Source organism: Caretta caretta, chromosome 7, assembly GCF_965140235.1.
Source record: "Caretta caretta isolate rCarCar2 chromosome 7, rCarCar1.hap1, whole genome shotgun sequence".
Lineage (NCBI taxonomy): Eukaryota > Metazoa > Chordata > Testudines > Cheloniidae > Caretta > Caretta caretta.
Genome location: NC_134212.1, coordinates 26209262 through 26236413, shown reverse-complemented (window position 1 = coordinate 26236413; position 27152 = coordinate 26209262). Strand labels below are relative to the sequence as shown.

Here is a 27152-nt window from a genome sequence, read left to right as displayed (position 1 = left end):
TGGCACTAAACCCAGTTAGTGAGCTTGGGCTGAGGAGGAGGCACATGCAGGGGATTTAGACCCTGGAAATTAAATTCCATTTACAGCGTTTCTCTTGAATAAATGCTACCAGCACAAAATGTAATTCATATAGAAACAAACACTGCCGCCCCCATCCCTCAAGCATGGAGTGTTCTAAACCAGAGAAAAACCAATGGGGTTCCAGGGCATGGAGGCTGGAGAGCAAATCAAAGAGAGATCATGCCAATGATAAGCATCTCCTGCATATTACCCCAGAAGGGGCTTTAGGAACAAAGTCAGGAGATCCACAACCACATGCATCCACCTGCCACTGAAGCTACAGAGGTTGTAGTAGCAGGCCTGGAGCAGCTCCAATACAGCTCTGTGGACGGCTTGGGAGGACTGCATTCTTCCCCATCCCCACCCAAACTTTTCTGTGGCCCCTCTTCCTCCCAAGCTCATTTACTCAGGACTGGGACAGAGTGTAGGATTTGGTCCACATTAGATATGGATCAGGGTCATATTTTCTTTAAACAGTTACTTTCCATTTTTTAAAAATCCAATCATTTCAATTTAGTGGCCCTAGAAATATTAAAAACTGCACATTTATTGTCTCAACAGTTTATTTTAATAGCTTTTAAATGTGTATTTTATATTAATTTCTAAAGCTACCTGTTATTATTTTAATATCAGATATTGTTTAATGTATAAAAGGATTTGGGGCCTCTTAAGCACGCATGCTCAGAAAGAAAATTATTGGGTATTTTATTCTAGGGTCTCCCCTGAAGATCTCAGAGAATAGAGAATAGTCTTTTTTAGGAAGAAAGTACTTCTTGATGGCTGTTCTAAATTAGGTTTCATTTATTTTCAAGATTTCTGCCTCATCTCATCACCTGTACTCTGCTGACAATAATATCATGCATCTGACAAAGTGGGTATTCACCCACGAAAGCTTATGCTCCAGTACATCTGTTAGTCTATAAGGTGCCACAGGACTCTTTGCCGCTTTTACAGATCCAGACTAACACGGCTACCCCTCTGATACTTAATAATATCATGGACTGACTTGATCTACTTAAGTCTCACACACTGGATTTTATTTGAATTTTACTGTCTATTTTTATTTAGCCTTAAAACTCAAGCTTTTAAATCTAGTACTGGTTTACTACTATATTTCCAAGTTCACAAATATTCTTGTGGTATACATTATACAGTTTTCATGCAAGAATATAATCTTCACAAAGCTCTGAGATTTGTTTTATATTCATTATTATATTTTCATTCTGTTTACATATTTCTACACAGAACCATTAATTTTCTTAAGATCCCGTTTGGATTTTGCTAGAGCTAAATCACTTCCAATGAATTGAAGCTTGTGAGAAATTTTCTACATTTGTACCTGTCTATATTTTTATCTCCTAATGACTCACAAGCGCATTGCATGCATAGATGATATCTGTCTATTTATAACATATCCCCCATTGTAGCATCTGATCATCTGTAAACTGAACAATCAGTCTACATGTAAAATGTTGCTGATTGTGTTATATTCCATAGATTCCCTGGTCTGTGACTTATAGACCTTAAAGAAACAAAAACAAAAAACAAACAAACAAAAACACACGAAGCTTGGTACAGATCCCCAGTACACAGGGTTGCCAGGCGTCCGGTCTTTGACCAGAACACCCAGTGAAAAAGGGACCCTGGTGGCTCTAATCGGCACTGCCAACCGGGCTGTTAAAAGTCCGGTTGGTGGTGCAGCAGGGGCCCGGGGCGAAGGCAGGCTCCCTACCTGCCCTGGCTCCACGCAACTCCCAGAAGCAGCCACCAGGTCCCTGCAGCCCCTAGGCACAGGGAGGCTCTGCGCCCTGCCCCCGCCCTGAGTGCCGGCTCCGCATCTCCCATTGGCCGGAAACTGTGACCAATTGGAGCTGCAGGAACGGCGCCTGCAGGCACGAGGGCAGCACGCGGAGCCTCCCTGGCCGTCCATGCACCTAGGGGCTGAAGGGACCTGGTGGCTGCTTCCTGGAAGCTGCAGTAAGTTCCTCCCAGACTCCACATCCGGAACCCCCTCCCGCACCCCAACCTCCTGCCCCAGCCCGGAGTCCCCTCCCACACCAAACTCCCTCCCTGAGCCCACACCCCACAACACCCCCACACCCCAACTGCCTGCCCCAGCCCTGAGCCCCCTCCTGCATCCCAAACACCATTCTCAGGTTGGATCCCCAAAGATTTTGTGGGTACTAAACTTGGGCAAAACTCAACAGATAGAGACAATTTTGACCTGTATCACATCAATAGTTTGATCTCTATCTCTGAGCAAAAACAACACCACCACATCTCCAAAAACTTTTTGAAAAAATGGCAATTTTTTCAGGGTTTATATCTCTGCAACTCCTAGCTCAAATGACCCTAAATTTAGGTCACTAATCCTACCCTGCACTCTCATAAGGCACATCAAATTTCAAAGGGTATCCAACTAAACATGTCAATTTTAGATAACTTAGAAAGGTCAACCTTTAAACAGAAGTTGTGACGCAACCTTAATTATTGTGGCATTGCTGCACCACGATAATCCTGGCAACTCCACTTGGGAATCTCAAACACCATTTACAGTCTCTTTCTCCTCCCTGGTCCAGCATCTCCTAGCTGTCACCACCAAACCCTGGAAACAAGCTCCTCCTGCAATAGTGAAACACCTGAAGACTTGCCAATGTTCTCATTACCGAGAGCTCCAACATCTGTAACTTCATTGAAAGCTTACTAAAAAACACAAAATAATATGCATTGCTAAGTAAGTATAGACATTAGCAACCTGATTTTTAATACGCTCAGAAAGCCCTCCAAACAGTCTGGACATAGTTCAGTACTTCTAAAGTTCCCTGGGAGTAAAAGGAAAACAAAATAACAGATATAAAAAGGACTGGGAGATGAGAGAAAGAAAGAAGACACAGTGTCTCTGTACTCTCCCTTATAATTTATCCTCCCAACATTTTTAAACACCTCAGTTGACAAAAGGTTTCTGGAAAAGATGCATGCCTACTTCACAAATAAAAGTGTCTTGGCACCCTTTATGAATTCTTTAAAATATACCCTCACCATAGACTGGTAAGCAGGACTTATCCAAGTTTTGAGGAATGCATGCTTTTATAACCAGTGGCCCAGAACTGGAAGTATTTATGCTTTATTGTTAGCTTTATCTGGGATTTTTCTTGTTTTAATTGTGACTCAACACATTACCAAGAAAAGCAGGATATAATTTTCTTTGAGTTTCTTTTTTTACATTTATTACTGTATTAAAAACAAAAAGTGAGGAAAAATTGGAAAATGGAGAAGTGAAGTACATTGTACAGAAGGGTGCATTCATTAGCTAATCTGAGTTCTACAGCACTTTTATCATTTTACTTTATCTATACTAAAAAGATAATGAACAAAAAGCCTGTTCATATATGCACTACACATTGTGTTTATCAAAATTAAAATGTCCTTTCTTGGTTTATTGCATGGAGGTATGAGCAATGATCAAATGAGAGGGGGGGTTGTAAACCAGTCACAACCACACAATATGATTCTTTATATTTTAAAATATCTGTTAAGAGTTTGAAAAACTAAATTAAAAAAACTGGAGGGATAAAAATACATATTGATATGTTCAGATTTTTTAAAATGTTGCTAACATACACCATTACAATATACCAAATGGCAACATTCACATTTAGATTATTTTTAAATCATGCTCTGAAACTGGATTGCTGGTATTATTATAGTCTTTTTACAAATATAGTAAATTTCATCTAACATATAATTTAAGCAATAATTTCAGAAATTTTCAGAATACTCACTGTTGTAGTGTGTTACAACAATATATATATATATATATATATGTATCTGTGCATGAGAATTTAATGGATTACTACCACCTGATCGTCCACGTTGCTGAGCACCCTGAACCCCCACTGATGTTAATGGGAGTTGAGGGCATTCATCACCTCACAGGAGGTGCTCTTTCCTGGATTTGATTCTAGCTAATGAATGGAATGGCGAATGAAGGCGAGAAAAGGAATGTTGTTGAATATGCATCTTAGAATGTATAAGATTGTAAAATAAAGCTGTCAGGCATTCTACTGCTGTCAGGCAAAGTGACAGCAATTAATACTTATTGTGTGTTCACAAAATTCCAACAACGAAAACCGTTTGCCCCAAAAGCAATATTAAGCATGTTGGATAGCAGGCATGCTGAATGAATGAGCAATTACATTATTATCAAATATAGGTGAGTAGAAAGTCAGTACTGCCTTTCAAAAAATTTTCGGAGGTTTAGGTTTTTTGCTAACTCTAATATTCAAAATAAAGACAAAAAAAGCAGTATTATTTTTTTAAAATGTCCTGGCTCTGCACTGAGTTTAAACCATCACTTTTTTTTACTACAATGTTTTGGACAACTAACTTTTTAGAATAGCTTTAAAGCTAAACCCCTGTTTTAATTAAATATTTACATTAAAGTTCAGTCAGTTTTCAGCTGACTAGTACTTTACATTAGCTAGTACTTGAACAGTGTAAAGAAATAATCTTTAAGGTCTAATCGGAAACTCTCTCATTTACCAGTATTCCAAACATATCATCTTCTGCCTGAGTCAGGATAACCTGAACTGGCCTGGGGGGAGGAGGGTTATTTTGATACATCAAAAGGCCTGAAAGGGGATGTGTTTTGTTTTAAAAAACATTTTATGGCTTTTCTGAGAGTCTGTCTTCACTTAAAAATGCTACAATGGCAAAGCTGTGCCGTAGTGCTTCAGTGTAGGTACTACCCGCACGGATTCTGCCATTAACGTAAGTAATCCACCTCCCTGAGAGGCAGTAGCTAGGTAGATGGAAGAATTTTTCTGTCATCCTAGCACTGTCTACATGGGGACGTAGGTCAGTTGAATTACGCCACTTAGGGAAATGAAATATCCACATCCCTGAGTATAGGCACCGACTTCCCCTCCTTCCCATGGGTGCTCGACCCACCCCAGCCCCGCCCCCACTACACCCCTTCCATGAAGCCCCGCCCCTGCCCCATCTCTTCCCACCCCCATTCCAAACCCTTCCCCAAAGTCCCCGCCCCAACTCCACCCCCTCCCTGCCAATATACCAATTCCTTCCCCAAATCCCCGCCCTGGTCCTGCCTCTTCCCCTGAGCGCGCCACATTCCCGCTCCTCTCCCACCCACCCCCGAAGCTTGCTAACGTGGCCAGGCAGGAAACACTGGGAGGTAAGTGGAGGAGTGGGGACGTGGGGCGCTCGGGGTGGGGGGAGGAGGAGGTGATCTTGGCTGCTGGTGGGTGCAGAGCACCCACTAATTTTTCCCCACGGGTGCTCCAGCCCCAGAGTGCCCACGGAATCAGTGCCTATGCCCCTGAGCAACATAGTTATGACAACCTAATTTTCTAGTGCAGACCAGACCTAAGGAATAGCAGAATTATCAAGTCTGATCTCCCCTAATTTTTCCTGTAGAACATATTGCATATCTTTATAAATGCCACCCACCCGCATCAAAGGGTGGGGAAAATTGATGGCGCCAGTGGTAAAAAAGAGACAGTCCCCAGTAGTAAGGGCACTTGCCAAAGGACTATTGGTAACTCCTCCCAGTGGAATCTCTGTCACCCATTGGCTAGTTGGGGGAGGAGGGTGCTGATTGGCCAGCATTCCCCAACTCCCAGGATTCAGATGAGCGCAGGGGCCACGTGGAGCCTCTTTCGGCTACATTCCAGCAGCACAGTACAGCATACCTACCAATACTTGGCAATCAAAAATAAACACACTTTACAAAGCAAACTGTCTTCCAAAGAAGGTTGGATGTCTCCATGCATATTTATTTTGATTTCTTGCTCCTTAACTGAAAGAGCCAAGGATGTTTAATAATAAAATCCTTTATCGAAAATGTTGGTAATTTGTTAATGTTAATGAAAATGTTAACTAAGTGCTAACAAAAAGCAAAGTTCTAAGAGTTAGGTTAGAAGTCCTTTCCCCTCTCAGTTGCTCAATTCTCACACTTCTGGGCTCTTGTCATGTCATCATTTCACTAATTCTTTAGTCACCAGGGACTTTTAAAAATACAGGTCCTGTCTGCTTTTAACGTAAAAACAAAAACAAAAAATAAACAGAAATTCACCAAAACAAACAAACACACACAACTTTAAAACTTTCATAGATTTTACAGCCAGAAGGGACCATTGTGATCATCCTGTCTGATCTCCTGTACAGCACAGGCCACAGAACTAAACCAAAATAATTCCTAGAGCATATCTTTTAGAAAAAGATCCAATCTAGATTTAAAATTTGTTAGAGATGGAGAATACATCATGACGCTTGGTAAAGTATTCCAATGATTAATTACTCTCACCATGAAATATATATATAAGTACCTTAATTCCAGTCTGAATTTGTCTAGCTTCAACTTCTACTCATTTGATCATGTTACACCTTTCTCTGCTAGACTGAAGAGCCCATTATTAAATATATGTTCCCCATGTCAGGGCTCAGACTGTAATCAAGTCACCACTCAGCCTTTTCTTTGTTAAACTAAATAGTTTTAGCTCCTTGAGTGTATCACTGTAAGGTATGTTTTCTAATCCTTTAATCATTCTTGGTGTAGAAATTCATTTCAAGTGTGCCTCTTTGGATCTTCTTGGGCCATGCAGGTCCTTTCAGCAGGCGGCAGGTGACCCTCGGGCAGTGACTGGCAACCTGTGGCCATTCAGGGTAATCCGCTGGTGGGCCGCAAGACTGTTTACATTGACCACTAAATGCCCGTCTGCCCGCAGCTCCCAGTTCATTGTTCCCAGACAATGGGAGCTGCGGGAAGCAGCAGCCAGCACATCCCTGTGGCTCGCGCCACTTCCCGCAGCTCCCACTGGCAGGGAACAGCGAACCACGGCCACTGGGAGCTGCAGGCAGCCATGCCTGCAGACAGTCAATGTAAACAAACTGCCTCGCAGCCTGCCAGCAGATTGGCCTATGGGCCGCATATTGCCCACCACTGCCTAGAGATTAAGGAAGCTTACCCCTCACCCTCAAGTAAGAATTCAGAAGATTAATTTCAGTCTTAGTATGTCTTCAGCCTTCCTTTGAGCTAAAACAATAGTTTTTCATTGTTTTAATTCCCCCACCCTATATTGATTTTGATATGTTTACCGAATGCTCCTGCAAATGCTAGGAGGTACTTTTAAATAATTCTATTTCCATCTAGAAGAAACAAATTTCACTTCTCTGAAGCTTTCTAAACAGAAGTTAGTTCTTCCTAACCCACATTTTCTATGTAGTAGTATTGTCTCCAAGGGAGTTGACTAGGTTGGCAAGTGCTGTACTATTTTAATTTTGACATTTCATTAAATAAAATGCTCAGTTTTTCAGCTGAAAACTAAAACAGAAAAAAAACTGTTACTGCAGCAATCATGAAGACCCGGTTTTTACTATAAAATCTGAGTTTTCCCTCATCACAATTCAAGTTCCAGATTTAAGATGACATATAACAAAATAGCCATTATTGTAACCCTCCCAATTTTCAAGTTGATGTATTTACCATTACAGACTGAAATTAACCTTAGTTTTTAAAAAATCGTAAATTCTTGGTTTACCCAATTAATTCACATATACAGAATCAAAGCAGTCTTTCAGACACACCTTCCCCACACATAAAAACATTAAGGAAAATATTCATTACAACTTTTGTTTGTAAAAGCAGCCTGAAGCAACCATTAACATGATGGAGCAGATCCTCATTTATGTTAGGGGCAGATTTGTTCTGGTCCACCAGCAAGAAGCTGCCTGAAAGGTACCTTATTCAGCAGCTAGAAGATTTGGACTACAGCCAGCACAATTTAAGACTGCCACCAGGCAGATTTAAATTGTGCCAGAGGGTTGCAAATTTGTAGGGGTGGGATTCAGCCCAAAATAAAAGGAGAGTAAAGGTGGCCACTTTTTGACACACATACCTTCTCAGGTATGCCTCTCCACCACCCAACCTTGTCAGCATATAAAATGGACAGAGGTTATAATGTATGATAGTTACAGAGTCAGATCTTTAGCTGGTTTAAATGAGTTTTGCTCATTGAAGCCAATGAAAGTATGCAAATTTATGCCAGCAGAAGATCTGACCCGTAGTCTTCATCTAGAATGATGGGTGTTTTACTAGAATTTACAGTGTTTGGATGAGACTTTGAACTTCCCCAAAGATGAGAGATTGCGATCTAGAGGGTTTTTTTTAAACTTGCTTAAAAATATGTAATTATGGGAGACTGTAGTTACATCCTAGTTAGGGTTGGGTTCAACTTTGCATTTAAGCCAGGATTCATCCTCTTTGTATTGTATGAAAAATACAATTCATCTTCCCCAAATTTACAGCACAATCTCTGAGTAAAGACTGAACACACCGATAATTTTTAAGTAAGTCTGTAAATTTACGAGTGCTAATCAATTAAAAATGGATCTTTAAAAAGTTCATATTTTACATCATGATTTTTGGGTCTTTCGAGCTTAAAGACTACTGACTAAACAGTTTGACATTTGTACATGGTGATATTTAGGATCTCTCTCTGGGGACAGAATTGTTTTAATTAATATTGGGAAAACATAATTTATCATAACATGAAAAATATGCACAATGGGTAGCATACAATGTGGGGATTTTTTGTTAACACCTATTTAACTTCAGTTATTAATTAAAATTTTAAAATAAAGAATGTCTTGATTAAAGATTCAGCAACATTTCCTCTTTCAATTAAGGTGTTAGAGCTTGCAAAAAATATGATTGGAGGAGGTCCACCAGCAAACTTAGGGAAGACCAATCTTCCGATTCCTGATATTTCTAGTTTTAATGCATTTTTAAAAAGCACTTTTCTAACAATCTTCCAGGCCTTGTTTTTAAGTCATAAAGAAGAAAAAATGGCACAAGCCCAATTTTTAAAAATTCTTTTGCAGATCATCTTTAAAATCAAGTGGAGTATGGAGGGGGTTCCAGATATATGAAAGAAAGCTACCATTTATGGAAACAGTATGTAACTGCAAATATAATAATATATATTATAAATCAATGATTCATCATATTAGGCCAGACTTTCAGCAGGAAGGAAAGTGTCCAGTTTACATACTGTTAGAATGCTAGCGGAATGGCCTAAAATGAGAAAGATTAAAAAAAATTAATAGAAAACAAAAATGGATAAGACAAACTGGAAGTATTATGCTTATAGTACAGTTTAAATATTCACACTATTTTGCCCCAGTTGGAGACTATAATTTGCATTTGAGTGTCCAACTTTATTTTAAACAGTCCGGTACGATTCATACATGCAGCATGGTACAACTAATTCAGCATCTCACCAAAACAGAGAGAATGTGTATTAAGTGCATAAAGAGCTGAGAGTCTTGACAAACAAATTAAGACTCTGGTCCTGCAATTGGATTTGTTAGTTCAGACCCCTTCATTATTAGATCCAATTGCAAGATTAAGGCTTAAATCTTATTTATAAATAAAGGCTATTATATTAAGGCTTGATTTTTATATATACCTATTTTCTCATAGGGAATATATTTGTGTATATTCTTCCATTCAGGCCCTTTAGATAAAGGAAGCCCATTAGTAGAAGAAATTAAGTTGTTTATAAATTTGAACATTTTAGGAGGATTTCCTTTAATCACTCATATTAGTTTCTATACTATGTTGTAAGAATATGGATAAGGAAAAAGACCCATACAAAATTTAGGGGGTTAAAGACCCTGGGTACAGCAGCTATTATATTTTAGACTTTGCAGAAATTTGTGATGTAGATAAGGCCATGTTTGATTTTTAAAAGTGGAACAGACAGAAGAGCCATTTATACTGTTTCACGCAACAGGCTCATTTAACACAATATCAACTCATTATGGAGGATCACTCTCTATATTTGTTTTCCCTTTGATATCCAATAAGTGACGCATGATTTTCATAAAACACTATTATAATTCATCAGCTCTACAAACTACAAAATGAACTCATACAGATAACCAGTTCAATCAAAAAGTGATAAACATGTCATGATATGAAAATAATTTCTTTCCTTATAAATTAAATTAAGATATGATTGTAAAAGTCATACTTGGACTGAATGATGGAGGTTTCAGTAATCCAAAATAAATTTTATTATTTGCATAATGTAGAAGCTACTGGTAGAATAGTAACCAGAAGGCATGTAAAACATGCCTACAGTACTTCAAATATCTATGATTGTCTATATATACACACAATGATTATAAATTAAATAACTTTTTGAAGCACAAAGTGTCAATTCACTAAGCATACAGTGTGACCTATTTACTAAAGATCAGCTATTTATTTTCATATAAAGAATTCACAGATAGGAGTTGAACGCAATGATAAAACTACCTCAAGATTCCCTAAAATAAATAAATTATATATATCTACAAACACACAAAGTACTCAACCAAATCTATAACTAGTTGAGCAAATTTGTGTACAATTCTATATCCGATTACTAACATTGTTATTAAACAAATTAATATCTAAAACTTGATCCTTTCATTTCATAGGCTCCTAAAGTGCCTTTAAAAATTATGCACTTACACACACACACCAAACAGCCCAGACCTTTATGCATAGGAGTAGTTTCCACTGAATTCTTTAGGACTACTCCTGTTAGTAAAATTATACAACTCAACTATTTGCAGGATAAAACCATATATCAATTTTTCCTTTTAGTAATAAGAACATTATTTTTGTTCAGGAAATAATAGAATAGCATCTGGTTTTAGGTTTCAGAGTGTTAGCCGTGTTAGTCTGTATCAGCAAAAACAATGAGGAGTCCTTGTGGCACCTTAGAGACTAACCAATTTATTTGGGCATAAGCTTTCATGGGCTAAAACCCACTTCATCAGATGCATGGAGTGAAAAATACAGTAAGCAGTATATATTGGGGATCGGCAACCTTTGGCTTGCGGCCCGCCAGGGTAAGCCCCCTGGCAGGCCGGGCAGTTTACCTGCCGCATCCGCAGGTTCGGCCGATCGCAGCTCCCACTGGCCGCGGTTCACCGGCCCAGGCCAATGGGGGCTGTGGGAAGTGGCACGAGCCCAGGGATGTGCTGGCCGCCACTTCTCACAGCCCCCATTGGCCTGGAGCAACGAACCACAGCCAGTGGGAGCTGCAATCGGCCAAACCTGCGGACACGGCAGGTAAACAAACCAACCCGGCCAGCCACAGGGCTTACCATGAGGGCCGTGGGCCAAAGGTTGCTGATCCCTGGTGTGTATACACACACACACACACACACACACACACACAGAGCACGTGAAAAGATGGGAGTTGCCTTACCAAGTGGGGGGGTCAGTACTAACGAGGCCAATTCAATTAAAAAAATATAAAGTCATAAAATATAAAGCAAAATTATGTGGACAAACCATTTGAGCCAGTAAGGATATGTATTCCTGTGCACGTACTGTGACTTGCACCATAACATTTTAGGCTGTGTTTTCATCAAAATTCATAAGGAACCCAATCCTGTGAGATGTGAAGCACCCTTCAGTTCCATTATCTTCAGCATGAGATGAGGGTACACATCACTTCTCAGGATTGTGCCCAAAATGAACTGGGCTGGACTGCATCCAGGCTTATATTGTAGCCCTCCAAGGAATATGCAGGTGCTGTAGGAAATGTTTTTGGTGATTATGTCCTTTCTCTCTGAGTCAGTACAGAACCAGTTCCCTAAAATACTGTTAGAAGGCACTCTGCTACTAGAGTTGCCATTTTTCTGAGGAGACAGAACTGAATTCCGAAACAACTGAGGTTATTAAATATTTCATAGTACTTTTCTGCTATATTACACCATCCTTTCCTGCCTTAGTACAAAAGTTGAGCCTAATCTGTTTGAGTATTATCCATGCCAATTCATAAGAAATTGTGAGCCATCATTGTAGACATCTAATATGAACATCTAACATCTGTTTTCAGTGTTATTCTACTTAGCAAAAAGAGTTGTCTGAGCAGATTTACAAATGATTTTTTTTAAAGATGTCTGTATAAAAGCCACAGTACAGCATACCTGCCAATATTTGGCAATCAAAAGTAAATGTGCCTTTCACAGCAAACTGTTTCTTCCAAAGGAGGAGGCCAAAAGAAGCATTTAGGAGCACCTGTATCTTTCTGTAGTAGCAGCAGAAAAAGAACCAAGACTGAATGCAGTTATGCTTTATCATGTTCTACTATTTTGCTAATCCTGCCTCAGTATTCAAAGAATGATGTGACAAGGAAGCTGAATTTCAAAAAAAGTAATGTTTCTTTTTGGGAGAGGAGAGATGGGAGAAAATTGTAAAGACATAGTTCATGAGGTCACAGAAAAATTTAGACCCTAGGAAGTCTTTTTTTAGAAAACAGAAGATTCATACAGTGTATAATATACACACAATGAAATACTACGTTGGTCATGTATCTCATGGCAAATTAATTTTTAAATTAATTTTATTGCCTGTGAAAGGTGCTGGGTTAACAGCATTGAAGACTAAAGGAGCAGCAGCAATGCAATCTCCCTCAAAGTTTGACATGAAGGGACCATTTCCAGCAATGAGATAGTACAATCTCCGGGTCAATTCAGTTAATAGCCTCTGGGAATCAGAAGTGTGTTATTGGTTCCATTTGTGAGGTTGGACTGTGTAAACTTCATTTGCAACTGGACTGAGACCATCAATGTATGTTACATAAGCCACTGAGCATTCATCCTATTTTACTAACCTTACATCAGCATCAGCTGCACTGGATCTGAACTACCAGTAGTTACCTGGAAGTAAAATGCTCTGTATCCTATTAATAATACCCTTATTGCATGAGTCGCAGCACTGTACTTCTACTTCTCTCCTTTCCTCTAAAACAAGTCTGTTTCCCTTGCATTCACAGTGATAACCAGACTGGCAACTAATAACCTGTCCTACCAGTTCCCCTTTTCCAGCAACACCTATCCCACCTGCACACAATTATCTGAATGACAATAACACTAGCAGTTTTCACAGGTAAAGCTACCATTTATCTTATTCTCTTGTCAGATCTTTTGCCTCCCTTTATCTTTTCATGCTTACATCCTAAATTTTTATATTTTTTTAATTTTTAATTATTTTAAACTCTAAAGCACAATCTTTCCAGTCATTTTACTTGCTAAAGATACTTATTTCTCCAAACACCAGCCACTAAGTTCTATTGCAGCATTGGGCCATGAGTAGTCAGAGCAGTACCATAAAATGTGCTAGCATGACATGCAAACAGTTTAAAACTTTTAAATATGCAAATAGACATATTAGAAATGGAAAGGCACTTGAAAAAAATGGTAATTTGGTCATTAAAGAAAGAAGACAGGCTGGCCAGAGAGTAGTTGTTCCAAATTCTCACTTAAAATAAGTGCTATACTGTAAAAGTAGGTTTCTTGGAGAATGGTCTGTGTTAGCCCAGAAAATTCATCTGTTCCTTATTTCCAGAACATGACTTCAGAAGTAAGGAATTTCTCTAGGCAACTGAAGGGCAAATCCACCTAGGCATTCAAGGACAGCTTACAACCCTACTGTGGAACCAAGCTCTTATCCTCAGATGTACCTTACCCACTGCCATAAAAAGTCCTACTGGAACCAAAGGCAGGTTATATGCTACGAAAGACTTCTGCCTGGACCCTAAGACAATCAATATTTCTCCACTGTCCAGACTCCCCTGGAAAGAAACTGGGTATCTTTAGATGAAAAAGGACAGGAAATTAAAGCCATTTTCACCAACACAAGGTCCAAAAGATCTCTCATGTGTGGTAGTATGCTGCCATGCAAGTTTATTAGCATAGCGATTCTCTGCCTCAAAAAACACTGTCACTGTGGGAAAACCTTTTCAAGAGCAACATCAACAGACATAGATAAATGGGGTTCTATAGATATATTGAATGCATGATAGGAGATGGCTCCAGAGACAAAGACAGGGAGTCACCAGTCTCTCTCCAAATTCTGGATACCATGGTTGATGAGGCCTAACTTGCGCTATCAGAATCACCATGATCCTTGCTGGACCAGATTCTTCATGGAAAAAGAAAAGAACCAATTATTACTTTAAGAAGTAGGGATTAGAAATCACAGGCAAATAAACCAAGTAAATTGCTAGACTTCCCTGAAAAGAGCCCAAACTGTTACACTAATTCTAAATATCTTCTGAAGCTCTTACCTCTGTCCTTAACACTGGAATTTATCAAAAGATAAAAAGCACCAGTTGTCTGGTATAAATAATAACACAGAGCATGAGAGTTGAAGCTCAGGAACCAATATTTAGTAGAATGGAGATGGATACCCAAAATTTTTCTGTACAAATGCACATTTGATATCTACGTTTATAGCCTTGCCTAGACCCCAAATATAGCCTACAACCATTCCGAGGCAGAACAGAAAAAAACCCAATTTACTTCACACCTTAGATATGCACAGCGATAGCCTAGCATAAATCCAATCCACTTTACTTCAAAAGGATCATTTTTTAAAGAGTCATTAACACACACACTCAAACAAAAAGTGAACCCAATTAAAGGCAAAAATGCTCTGGAACAATTTTAATTGATTTTTCTGCTGATCTATATTTTCAATTTCTTCTTTTTAGTATCGCCCAGAAGAATCACCATTGCTAGTACAAACTAGAGAGGGACAAAAAAGGGGTGATGGTTTTGCTTTCAATTTTGTAGTCTCAATCACTGGGTTTTAATTTTGCAAGCCTGAAACCAAAGCTACTCTACCCATGGTTTTTGATGCAGTTTCTAAGAATGTGGTGTATTTTACTTTTCCCAAGTTTTCCCTGCTGACCGGTGATTCTCAAAATGAAGTTACCTACTTTAAAGTAACACTTGCCCTGCTTCAAGGACTATGAAGAAAATAAAAGTAAAAAATCATGAAAATCCAGCATTAACATTGCAAACTAAAAGTCAAAGCATCTGGTAAGCCACACTCAGCATTGCCAAATACACAAAACAGCATCCAAAAGACTATCATATATATTGAAAAAATACATTGAGGATACACACTAAAGAACCCCGAAGACTGGAAAAGATATACATAAGAGCACACAGTACATCAGCCTCAACACTACAAAAATGCATGCAAGAATATTACAAAGTTGCACCTGGTATTTTTAAAGTGAAAAAAAATTACTGACTGCCTCTCACAGTCTATGTTAGATCAAAAACACAACATGTTAGGATGGATAGAAGTACTATAAATACTGGGAGAGAAGTTGTCTCTGAAGAAGACATTTACAGGCCCTAGTGGCCTTAGATCTCTTTCTCCTTTTCACCTTGGGGGAATGCTCCTCTGAAATGCTTCCAGCTCCACATGCAGGGCCAGTTAGAAAGGCAGAATTGTAGGATCTAAATAAGTGGATGAGACAGTGGAGTTGGGAGGAAGGATTTAGGTTTATTAGGAACTGAGGAACCTTATGGGAAAGGAGCAACCTATACAGGAAAGATGGGCTCTACCTAAACCAAAATAGAACCAGATTGCTGGCATGTAAAATTAAAAAGATTGTAGAGGACTTTTTAAATAAAGGGCTGAGGGAAAGCCAACAAGTGCACGAAAGCACACAGTTTGGACAGAAACATCCCTTAGGGAAGGATTTATTAAAGGAGATACTCTATATCAGGGGTCCCCAAACTTGGTTTGCAGCTTGTTCAGGTAAGCCCCTAGCAGGCAGCGAAACGCTTTGTTTACCTGAGCGTCCGCAGGTACGGCCACTCGCAGCTCCCAGTGGCCACAGTTCACCGTTCCCGGCCACTGGGAGCTGCGAGCAGCCATACCTGCGGATGCTCAGATAAACAAAGCGTCTCGTGACCTGCCAGGCGCTTACCTGAACAAGCTGCGAACCAAGTTTGGGAACCCCTGCTCTATATCCTAATAAAGAAGAGCGGATAGAAGCTGAAAAAGTACAGGTTGGAACTGAAGATAAACAATCTAAGAAAAAATAATGCCATCCAATTACATCACATGAAAGCAGACAACTAAATATAGACAAATTTTATAAGGGTTGTCTTCAAATGCTAAAAGTCTAAATACTAAGATGGGTGAACTTGAGTGCCTGGTATTATTAAATAAAGATAGTGATATAACAGGCATCAAAGAAACTTGATGGAACTATAGTAATCAATGGTGGTATATCAGGGTACAAAATATACAGCAATAACAGAGTAGGTTGCACATTTGGGGGAGTAGCACTATCTGTGAAAAAGCAAAAAGAGTCAAACATAGTAACAATCTTAAATGAAAAATCAAACACTACAATAGAATCTCTATGGACAGAAATTCCATGCTTGAATAATAAGAGTATAACAGAAGGAACATACCACCAATCATCTGATTAGGTGGTGACAGTGATTGTGAAATGCTCAGGGAGATTAGAGAGGCTACAAAAACAGAAAACCCAATAATAAAGAGGGATTTCCCAACTATTCCCATATTGACTGGGTAAATGTCGCCTCAGGATGGGATTCAGAGATAAAATTTCTAGACACCACTGTTTCTTGGAGTAGCTAGTCCTGGAACCCACAAGGGGAGAGGCAATTCTTGATTTAGTCTTAAGTGCAGAACACTATTCGGCCCAAGAGCAGAACTACTCAGTAATAGCAATCATAATGTAATTACATTTTACATTCTTTAAGGAGGAGGGGAAATACCAAAGAAATCCACCATAGAAGCATTTAACTTCAAAAAGGGGAACTACACAAAAATGAGGAAGCTATTTAAACAGAAATTAAAAGAACAGTCACAAGAGTGAAATGCCTGCAAGCTGCATGCCGACTACAGTAAACCTGCCTTAGAGACCACCTCTGAAGAGAAACCACCTAACATGAGTGACTGCTTGCAGAGGCCTCGGAACACCACCACTCTCTGGTGTTCAAACCTTTGAAGAGAGACCACCTCTTACAAGCAACCACTTTTGCTAACTCCCATGAGTGGTTGCTCTTGGCAGCTTTTACTGTATTTGAAAACATAAATAGAGGTTCAAACTAAATATGTATACTCCTCACCCAAAAAAAACCAAAACAGTAAGGGGACTAAAAAATGTCAGCATGACTAAACCACAGAGTGGTCAGAAGCAAAAAAGCATCCTTTAAAAATTGGAAGTCCAATCCTACCGAAGAAGACAGACAGGAGTAAATTCTGGCAAGTAAAATGTAAAAATATAATTAGGCAGGCCAAAAAATAATTTGAAGAACAACTAGCAAAAGACAAAAAAATCAACGGCAAAAAAGAAAAAGTGAAGTACATCAAAAGCAGAAAGCCTGCCAAACAAACAATCAGTGGAGCAACTGGATGATCAAGGTGCTAAACGAGCACTCAAAGAAGACAGAACCATTGCAGAGAAGTTAAACAAATTCTTTGCATTGGTCTTCACTGCAGAGAATGTGAGGGAAATTCTCACATCTAAACCATTCTTTTTAGGTGACAAATCTGAGGAACTGTCCCAGATTGAGGTGTCCATAGATGAGGTTGTGGAACAAATTGATAAATTAAACAGTAATAAGTCACCAGGACCAGATGGTATTCACCCAAGAATTCTGTAGGAACTCAAATATGAAATTGCAGAACTACTAGTTGTGGTATGTAACCTATCAGTTAAATCAGCCTCTGTACCAGATGACTGGAGGATAACTAATGTAATGCTGATATTTTTAAAAGGCTCCAGAAGTGATCCTGACAATTACAGCCTAACATCAGTATCAGGCAAGTTGGTTGAACCTATAGTAATGAACAGAATTATCATATATATATATAAACACAATATGTTGGGAGAAGAGTCAACACTGCTTTTAAATCTATTAGAATTCTTGGAGGGAGTCAACAAGCATGTGGACAATGGTAATCCAATCAATATGGTTTACTTGGTCTTTCAGAAAGCCTTTGACAAGGTCCCTCACCAAAGGCTTTTAAGCAAACCAAGCAATCATGGGATAAGAGGGAAGATCCTCTTGTGGATTAGTGACTGGTTAAAAGACAGGAAATGAAGGGTAGGAATAAATGGTCAGTTTTCAGAATGGAGACAGTAAATAGCATGGTCCCCCAAAGATCTGTACTGGGATCTGTGCTGTTCAACATAGATTCATAGATATTAAGGTCAGAAGGGACCATTATGATCATCTAGTCCGACCTCCTACACAACGCAGGCCACAGAATCTCACCCGCCCACTCCTACGAAAAACCTCTCACCTATGTCTGAGCTATTGAAGTCCTCAAATCGTGGCTTAAAGTCTTCAAGGAGCAGAGAATCCTCCAGCAAGTGACCCGTGCCCCATGCTACAGAGGAAGGCGAAAAACCTCCGGAGCCTCTTCTAATCTGCCCTGGAGGAAAATTCCTTCCCAACCCCAGATATGGCGATCAGCTAAACCCTGAGCATATGGGCAAGATTCACCAGCCAGATACCCAGGAAAGAATTTTCTGTAGTAACTCAGATCCCATCCCAATCACAGGCCATATTCATAAATGATCAAGAAAAGGGTCAACTGTACAAAATAACTCAAGATAGTGAAGTCCAAAGCTGGCTGTGAAGAGTTACAAGAGGATCTCACTAAACTGGGTAATTGGGTAACAAAACAGCAGATGAAATTCAATGTTGCTAAGTGCAAAGTAATGCACACTGGAAAACATAATTCCAACTATATATACAAAATGGTGGGGTCTAAATTTGCTCAAGAAAGAGATGTTAGAGTCATTGTGGATAGTTCTCTGAACTTGTCTGCTCAACGTGCAGCAGCAGTCAAAAAAGCCAACCATTAGGAAAAGGGACAGATAATAAGCCAGTAAAATGCATAATGCATGCAGTTCTGGTCATCCCATCTCAAAAACGGTATTAGAATTAGAAAAGGTACAGAGAAGGGCAAAAAGTTATTAGTGGCATGGAACAGTTTCCGTGTGAGGAGAGATTAAAAAGACTGGGACTGCTCATCTTAGAACAGAGACGAATAAGGAGGGATAGGATAGACATCTATAAAATCATGAACAGTATGGAGAAAGTGAATAAGGAATTATTATTTACCTCTTCACATAACACAAGAACCAGGGGGTCATTGTAACCCAGTGAAACTAATAGGCAGCAGGTTTAAAACAAAATAAGGAAGTACTTCACACAACACACAGTCAACTTTTGGAACTCGTTGCCAAGGGATGTTGTGAAGGCCAAAAGTATAACTGGGTTCAAAAAAGAATTAGATAAATTCATAGAGGATAAGTCCATCAATGGCTATTAGCCAAGATGGTCAGGGCAACCTGTGCCCTGGGTGTCAACAAACCACTGATTGCCAGAAACTGGGATTGGACAACAGGGAATGGATGATTCAATAATTGTCCTGTTCTGTTAATTCCCTCTGAAACATCTGGCACTGGCCACTGTCAGAAGACAAGATACTGGGCTAGATGGATCATTGATCTTACCCCGTGTGGCCATTCTTATGTTATGGGAACAGTAGAATAGTTTAGGTGGGCAAAGCCTTTTCTCCCACATAGGGCAGTTGAAGAACTACTGAGAGAAGGTCTCCAAAACACACAAATGTTGGAGGTGTCCCTCTAAACCCTTCTACTTCCATAGGGCAGTGAGAAGACCTAGAGAGAGTCAATTTCCTATACCAGCATAGGGGAATCAGGGAATTGGGCCTCCACATCAACAGCCTAGCAGCACGGACTTGCTTCCAGCACCAACTGGGCAGCCAGTGGAGCTAGAGTGAGTCTCTTCCCACCCCCAGACCGTAAAACAGTGAAAGGATCTGGGAGACTGTCTGCCTCACTGCTACCACATAAGGCAATAAGAGGACCTCCAGAGAGTCTCCTCTCCCCTCCAGGGAAGTAAGGGAAGGGGAAGTCTCTCCTCTCCCCCAGGAGGCACTTCAGGGGACCTATGCCAGAACGTATGTTTTTCCTCACTCATCCATGGGGCAGTGAGGGGAGGTGGGGCAAGTCCTTCCCTTACTACCACAGCAGTGAGAGGAGCCTGGGAAGGAGTTTTCCCCTCTGCCAGAGCAACGAGAAGCACTAGAGGAGAGAAGTGTCTCACTAACACACCCCACTGAAGAGGGGAATCTCTTTTCCTCTTCCCAGGGAGACGACAGTGAGGGGAGCAGTGGTGAGCCTTTCGTCCACCCCGCTCCTTAGCAGAGGAAGAGATGGGGGGCACTCTTTCCTCTCCTGCTCGGGGGCAGCTAAGGGAGATGGGAAGCCACCTCTCCCGTTCATGGGGCGGTGTCTCTCCTCCTTCCCCCAGCGAGTAGGAAAGGGAGCCGAACTGAGCCCATTTCCTCCCTAGCTATCCGGGAACCAGCGGGCGGCGCTGTGAGGCGGAGGGACACTCGCCCCTGGAGCGGTGAGGAAGGGGAGGCCGGTGGGAGCTTCTTGCCTCCATAGAAGCAGGAGGAAATTTCCCGCTCCTCCTGTGCAACGCGAGGAGCTGCAGACTTCTCACTCCTGGAGCAGGCTCGGGGGAGAAAAAGCACCTCCCCGGCCTCTGGGGTCCGTTCACACACGTGCCATGCAAGGGGGGTGGTGGAAGCTGCAAGAGTCCTGGGGGCTGGTGGGGCGCTTCACCCGGGCACGCGAGGGGAGCCTGGGGGCCTCTCGGTGCACTGAGGGTTGAAAGGGAGCCTAGGGTTACGGTGGGTGTCTCTCCCTCATCGCCCCGGGCGGGGGGGGGGGGGGCGGAGAGTGGCTCAGGAAGGCATTAGAGGAGTTGTCTATGTCCCTGTGATGGCAGGGCGGGGGAGCTGGCGCGTAGCACGTCCTCCCTTCCCGCGGGGTGGCATGGAAAGGGGGCGGAGGCAGGTGCTGAGTCTCTCTTTCTACACCCCGCGCGCCCTAGGGAAATGAAGGAGCACCGCAGAAGCCACTTAGGGGGAGAACGCTGCCCGCCTGTGGGGGGAAAAGGAGGCTACAGAAGGCTTCCTCCCCCTTTCGGTGGAGCAGTGGGAAAGGGGCACTGAACGGGGAGAGGGGGGGACGGGGACCGGGCCCGCAACTGATTGGAAAAATAACAAATGGTTAAGTGATACCCTTGATTTAAAAAGCCAGAGCAGGAAACTATCCCTGACAAGTGAGATTTGCCCTCCTCTTGGCTACACGTAGTGGCCGTGCTCATTGCAACGAGCCAGTTTCTGCCAGTGCAAGTGGCCTGTTGGATTGTCCATCAAAAGGGAAATATCAGTTCGCCGCTAAGGGAGTAGATTCCCTTCCATCCATCACAAGCCTTAGCAGGTAGCCGCCTAGAAATCAATCACACACTAATAAAGCAGACACCACCCTTCTCCCCCTCGCATTACTCCAGCTCTTTAAGAAAAAAAATTGTATGTATGATAAATCTATTCCTGGGCTTTATCATCTGCATCATAATCTTGGGCCACCTAAAATGATCCTTAAACCCACACAGCATTGTAAACGTGCAACCCCACTAAGTATTCATTCATTATATAACTGCAAAATAATATCCTGTTAGTCTGACTCTGATTTCCCTTTCCCAGCCACAAAAAGAAAAAATAAATCAGGTTTTTCTCTGACACTGTTTGTCTTTAAAAAGAAAACACCAAGCTTTACAAATTATATGAGCTACAAAGCTAGGAATTTAAAATTCTCATCAAGTCCATGCTAGACTTTAATACAGTAATAATAATATTTGTAAACTGTTCACAAAAATGACAATTTTATGGCTGATTTTAGGAGAAATTGCAAGAAAGGTAATATAGATGATTCTGTAGGGAGAGGCACTCATTGCTACTAGAATAAGATGTGCACTTGGTCACATTTATTGCAATATATTAAAGGGATGGGGAAAAAAACCTTTTTTGCCATTTTTTTCTTAATTTTCAGCCACTACATAATTTTAGATAGCAATATATAACAATTTTGTTAATCAAAATTAATACACACATCTATTATGGCCATATTCTTGCTTAAGCTTCTCACCTTTCAAATCATTGCATCTGTCTTTCCTCCTCACATGGATTTTACAACATCAAGTCTAGCTGACAGCTGATTACACTGAGGAAAGAGGCAGCGTGGAGAGCTGGAACAGGCGAACATTTAAGAGGCAAGGGAGAGAGGGAGTCTGCTGCAGTCAGGAAAGGTTTGTGTATTTCTATCCCTCGTCTTTCTGTCCCTCAGCGAGTCTCTCTCAGTAAACTGCGAGCCTGGCTCTTTGGTTTGCTAGTCCCTGACTCAACATTCCCAGCATTCCCGAGGAGCTGGGTTTTCATTAGGGCTGAGCAACCTGCCACAAGGGGCAGCAGCAAACTCCTTAATAACAGAGCAAAAAGAGCTCTAGCAGCAGAACCACGGGCACTGCAAGCCCATGGATTCCCACCCAAGTATTTGTCTCTGTCCACTCATTGCAGACCCAGGGGTTCCACTCTCCCCACCTAATATGTGTGGGTCTGAAAGGAAGTAGGGCTGATGGTTATAAGACAGCCCAAAATTAAATAGTCGGCATGCAGAGCCAGTTGTGATTAAACTATTCTCTTGCCTCTATTCAAAAGGCCAACATTTTCAAAGCCACATGCCTACATTAGGTATATATATATATATATAGGCCAAATTAAGGCTATGGGGGGGGCACAAATAGGAAATGAGTTATTGCAACTGCCAAATTAAAAGTTCAAGTATACAGAGTCCAATTTATTTCACAAGAAATGTATTATGTTGCAAAATGTATTAAGAAACTGATACTTTTATTTATTAATTTATTTTGTAAAGAGGTGAACCAGGAAAATGTCCCTTAAAAAACAAACAAACATTCTGTTTCCTAGCTCTAATCACTGACTTTTCATGTTGGGGAATGTACTTTTTCCTTTCTGCTTCTCCCCCCATTTGCTCACTATCATATTTTTTGTGGTCAAAATTATCATATGTATCATTGTATTATGACAGATTTACCTCAGACTACAGCTTCAAGACTTCTCCTCCACTCCAGGAATTTCACAAATAAATCAGGTTTCAGAATAACAGTCATGTTAGTCTGTATTCGCAAAAAGAAAAGGAGTACTTGTGGCACCTTAGAGACTAACCAATTTATTTGAGCATAAGCTTTCGTGAGCTACAGCTCACTTCATCAGATGCATACTGTGGAAAGTGTAGAAGATCTTTTTATATACACACAAAGCATGAAAAAATACCTCCTGCCACCCCGCTCTCCTGCTGGTAATAGCTTATCTAAAGTGATCACTCTCCTTACAACGTGTATCATATGATTCTACACTTTCCACAGTATGCATCCGATGAAGTGAGCTGTAGCTCACAAAAGCTTATGCTCAGGTAAATTGGTTAGTCTCTAAGGTGCCACAAGTACTCCTTTTCTTTTTACAAATAAATCACTGTCTGCCTCTTTTTAACCATGTTGCTATAGGGTAATGGCTTCACGGAGCACTTCAGATCTGTGTTTTACTTATTCCTGGCTCACCCATATATATAGACACTGTTGAACAGCCTTGATTGGAACAGATTTTGTGGCATTTCTATAATAAAATATTATGCCCAATGAAGTTGATTTCAGCCAGTCAGATTGCAGACTGATTTAATCCCTCAGTGGTATGACATTTGCATTATCCAAAGCCAGCTGAAATCATTTTCTGTCATGAATATTCATTCAGAGATGTTACTATTCAAGACAATACTGGAATCCAAACAAACAGGACAGGGTGCATAAAAAAAGTGTGTCTTCCTTTAGAAAATATGACCCTCCTTGATAGGGTGACCAGACAGCAAATGTGAAAAATCAAGACAGGGGTGGAGATAATAGGAGCCTATATAAGAAAAAGACCCAAAAATCTGGACTGTCCCTGTAAAATGAGGACATCTGGTCACCCTACTCCTTGATGCTTCTAGGTCTTTTAGGTAAAAATACAATATGGGACTGAAATCCCCCTTTTTTTCCCCCCCTGGGCTCAGGACATAACTAGAATAGAGACAGCAAGCATTATCACAATCTGATCAAGTCCAAATTTTACTCTTCAAAGGCTGCATATCTACATGAACAGTTCTTTGCTGTAAGTAATTACCAAAAGTATGACTTGGTATAGAATAATGAATGTTCACATGGTCAAAAAAGCAACTGGGAAGTGATTCTCCTTTCTAGATTTGAGGATCTAGCAAGCCTGTTATCCATGAGGATATACTGACACCGGAAAATATGATTCACCTTCCTGAGTGGCATTTTATAGTAACTTTGCCTTATTTTCAAAAGTTAAATCCTATCCTGTCTACACTAGGGAAATTTCACAAACAATTTTTACTATTGTTAACAGCAGTTTTGCTCCACCATATTAACAGTGGTAGTTTTATTTTAGATGGGTCACCAACTGCTGACAGCATTTTAAGCACTGTGGCCATGATATATCCCTGAGCCAGTGTAGGAAAAAAGCAGCTTCTGCTTTCTGATCAGCAGGGTTGTCAACGGCCAATTTGGCAACCACGAATTAGACAGTCATCTAACCCAGCTCGGAGCAGAACTAATCATAGCCAACAACCCATCTGCACTAGGGTTCCCAATGCTGCTAACACCAAAGGGCAAAATTTCCCTAGTATAGATAGGGCTATTTGGTAGAAAACTTCTGGAGACACACACCCTTCCCATACCCCCACCTCCTCATATATTGTCAACTACAGGCGGGGGAGGGCGGTGTGTGGAGAGACATTGTTAGAGGGGAAATATGTAGAATTATTCAAGCAAAGAGAGCTGCCAGGATTCTGCAGATAGCCTGCATGGGTTGTTAGTAGAGACAACATGGGCCCAAACCAAAACAGCAAATCCAAACCTTCCCAATCATTCAGTAAATTCTGACATGAATCTGAGCTTCTTAAATCAGGCCAATTTCTAGTTATTACTCTTTGGTGTTGAGATGTTAATATTAAGTATGAAGGGGAGAAAGCCTGACCAGATGAGTGATCAGCAACTACTTTTTCATATGGAGAAGTTCCTGGTATATGACCAGTGAACAAGACTGTTTAGCCAGCTCTTTGAGGGAAGCAGTCAGAATTGCTTTTTATGTTATATTGTTTAAACATAGCATAGCCCCTTTGCAGCCAGAGCAGCTAGTCAAAGTTCAGGGACCTGAGAATGTTCCATTAGAAGCAGAAATTGATGGAGTCTGGTATTTTCTTTGATGCAATGTTGTTTATATATAAGGAACATACAAAGTCCTGAACTTCTCTGAACACAGGAATACTTCTCTGAACACAGGAAGAACCAAAACAAGAGGAGTAGTTTCTTAGCTTACAGCCCAACCCTCTTTAGTCAACAGACCCAATTGCTCTCACTCTAGGTTTTTCCAGGGTCTCCCTGTGCTCTCTGGCTACTGCTTGGCTATCTTGCTCTTTTGCCTCTCCCTCTTCAAACTCTTGGGGGAGTTCACAACACATCGTGACAGTTATTTTAATTAAAGGGTACATTCACACTCACTCTCAAAGAGGTTTAAACTCAAACCTATAATAAAGTTTCATCCAGCTCATATAAATATATTTATTAACATATCCACATACAATGTAATATGCAATGTCATGATATTTTTATTTTACATAATTTTGATTTTAATATATTTTATACAATTTTAGGCATGCTCTGGCATATTTTCTGGTTGGTTTATAAATGACTTTTTCCTGAAGCCCTTTCTGTGTTGAAAATGTAGCAATACCTTATAGCTACAATTCTTCGTTTACATACCATGTATCAGAGGTTTTCAAACGGTGCGGCACACCCCAATAGGGGGGCATGGAGGAATGTTCAGGGAGGCCAGCAGTAACACCAGGCGGCTTGTGCCAGCCCTCACTGGGAGTGTGGGCAGGGAGCCCCACCTCCACCCCAACTCACCTCAGCAGGCCACTCAGCCTGTGGGTCAGTATCAACATCCACCGTGGCCATGCCGATTTCCATTCCTGACAACCTCCGTGTCCAGCACTGGCTCTGCCCCCAGATACCATCACGTGCATCTTCCCCCACCCTGAAAACCAGAGAGGGGAGGAGCAGGTATTGGCCCTGCTCTTGTCATGCAGTATCACTGCAAGGCAGAAGCAGCCCACTGCTGAGGAATCCTTGGCTGTGCCATTGGTAAGTATCTATGTATTTGACACTTACAGGTATAGGTAATTTAATTAAAGTTGTGTGAAGGTCTCTGTTAGGTTTATAAGTAGACTATCAAGCATCCTTTTGCATGTGTCTACTTTTGTCTGGGCTAGGGGTGTACAACCAAAAACACAAAATGGGAGACGGGGGGGCCTCAGCTCAAAAAGTTTGCAAACCACTGATGTATTGGAACCTCTGAAGGTCCAATTGAAATCAATGGCAAAACTCCTGTTGACTTAAATGGGAGCAAGCTTAGGCCCCAAAAATAAAATACACATAAGAAAAAAGATAAGAAAATCCAGTTTTATATTTTCCTTCCCCATCTCTGTTGCAACTCTGGTTTTAGGACTACGTACCAACTAAAACATGTAAGGGTTGTTTGATGGTATTTTTCTGTTCCTTTTTTTATTATTTTAAAAAATTCAAAACAAACATTATAAAAAGTATAATTTTTTCCTTTTCTTTATCTGCAACACGTTCTTTTATTCTCACCAGCTCAATCTCCTTTGCCCTTATCTCTGCCAACAACACTTCAGTAGCAGCTGGCCCCTTTTCATATACTAGATTATATAAAAATAGTGAAGACAGGAGCTGTTTAGCAGACCTGTTTTTAAATAGGAATTCAAGTGTGAACAGAACATTGTCACTGCTGCTGCATAATTGAAAGCAGCAACAACAGGTGCATGCTTTAAAAATAAGAGAAAAAACTGCATTAAAAATTTTATTCCCATGAACCGTGTCCCTGCCACTTTCATCTGTGCCTCCCTAGTGGCTGAGCTGCTTTCAGTTTTCACCATCTACTACAGAAGTTAAATCAGGAGCATTAAATAGCAGCCCATTGTACTTTTTAAAATACAAATTCAAAGTTGAAAATGGCTTGGAAAAGAAAAGTAATGCTTCCATTATATAAATGTGTAGTGCACAAAAGTTTTTGGTCACAAAGAACAGAGCCAAATTAGAAATAATGCAGCAAAAGGCATGGAGATGATTAGAGACACACAGTAGGCTTCCAAAAGAGACAAAAATATAAAAAGCTAGGG

At 40.6% G+C, this 27152-nt stretch overlaps 1 protein-coding gene across 19 annotated transcripts in view; it reads right to left on the bottom strand.

Moving 5' to 3' along the window:
* The window catches only part of ERC2 (ELKS/RAB6-interacting/CAST family member 2), an 840901-nt gene extending 818684 nt beyond the window's left edge, over positions 1 to 22217 (bottom strand). For 8 of the 19 annotated variants that reach the window (XR_012669214.1, XR_012669216.1, XR_012669218.1 and 5 more), the window contains exon 1: positions 21966 to 22217. The gene's annotated coding sequence lies outside the window, so the exon portion shown is untranslated. The remainder of the gene's footprint in view (positions 1 to 21965) is intronic. The other 11 variants (XR_007357650.2, XR_007357651.2, XR_007357649.2 and 8 more) reach the window with 4 other exon arrangements.
* Positions 22218 to 27152: the final 4935 nt, after the last annotated feature.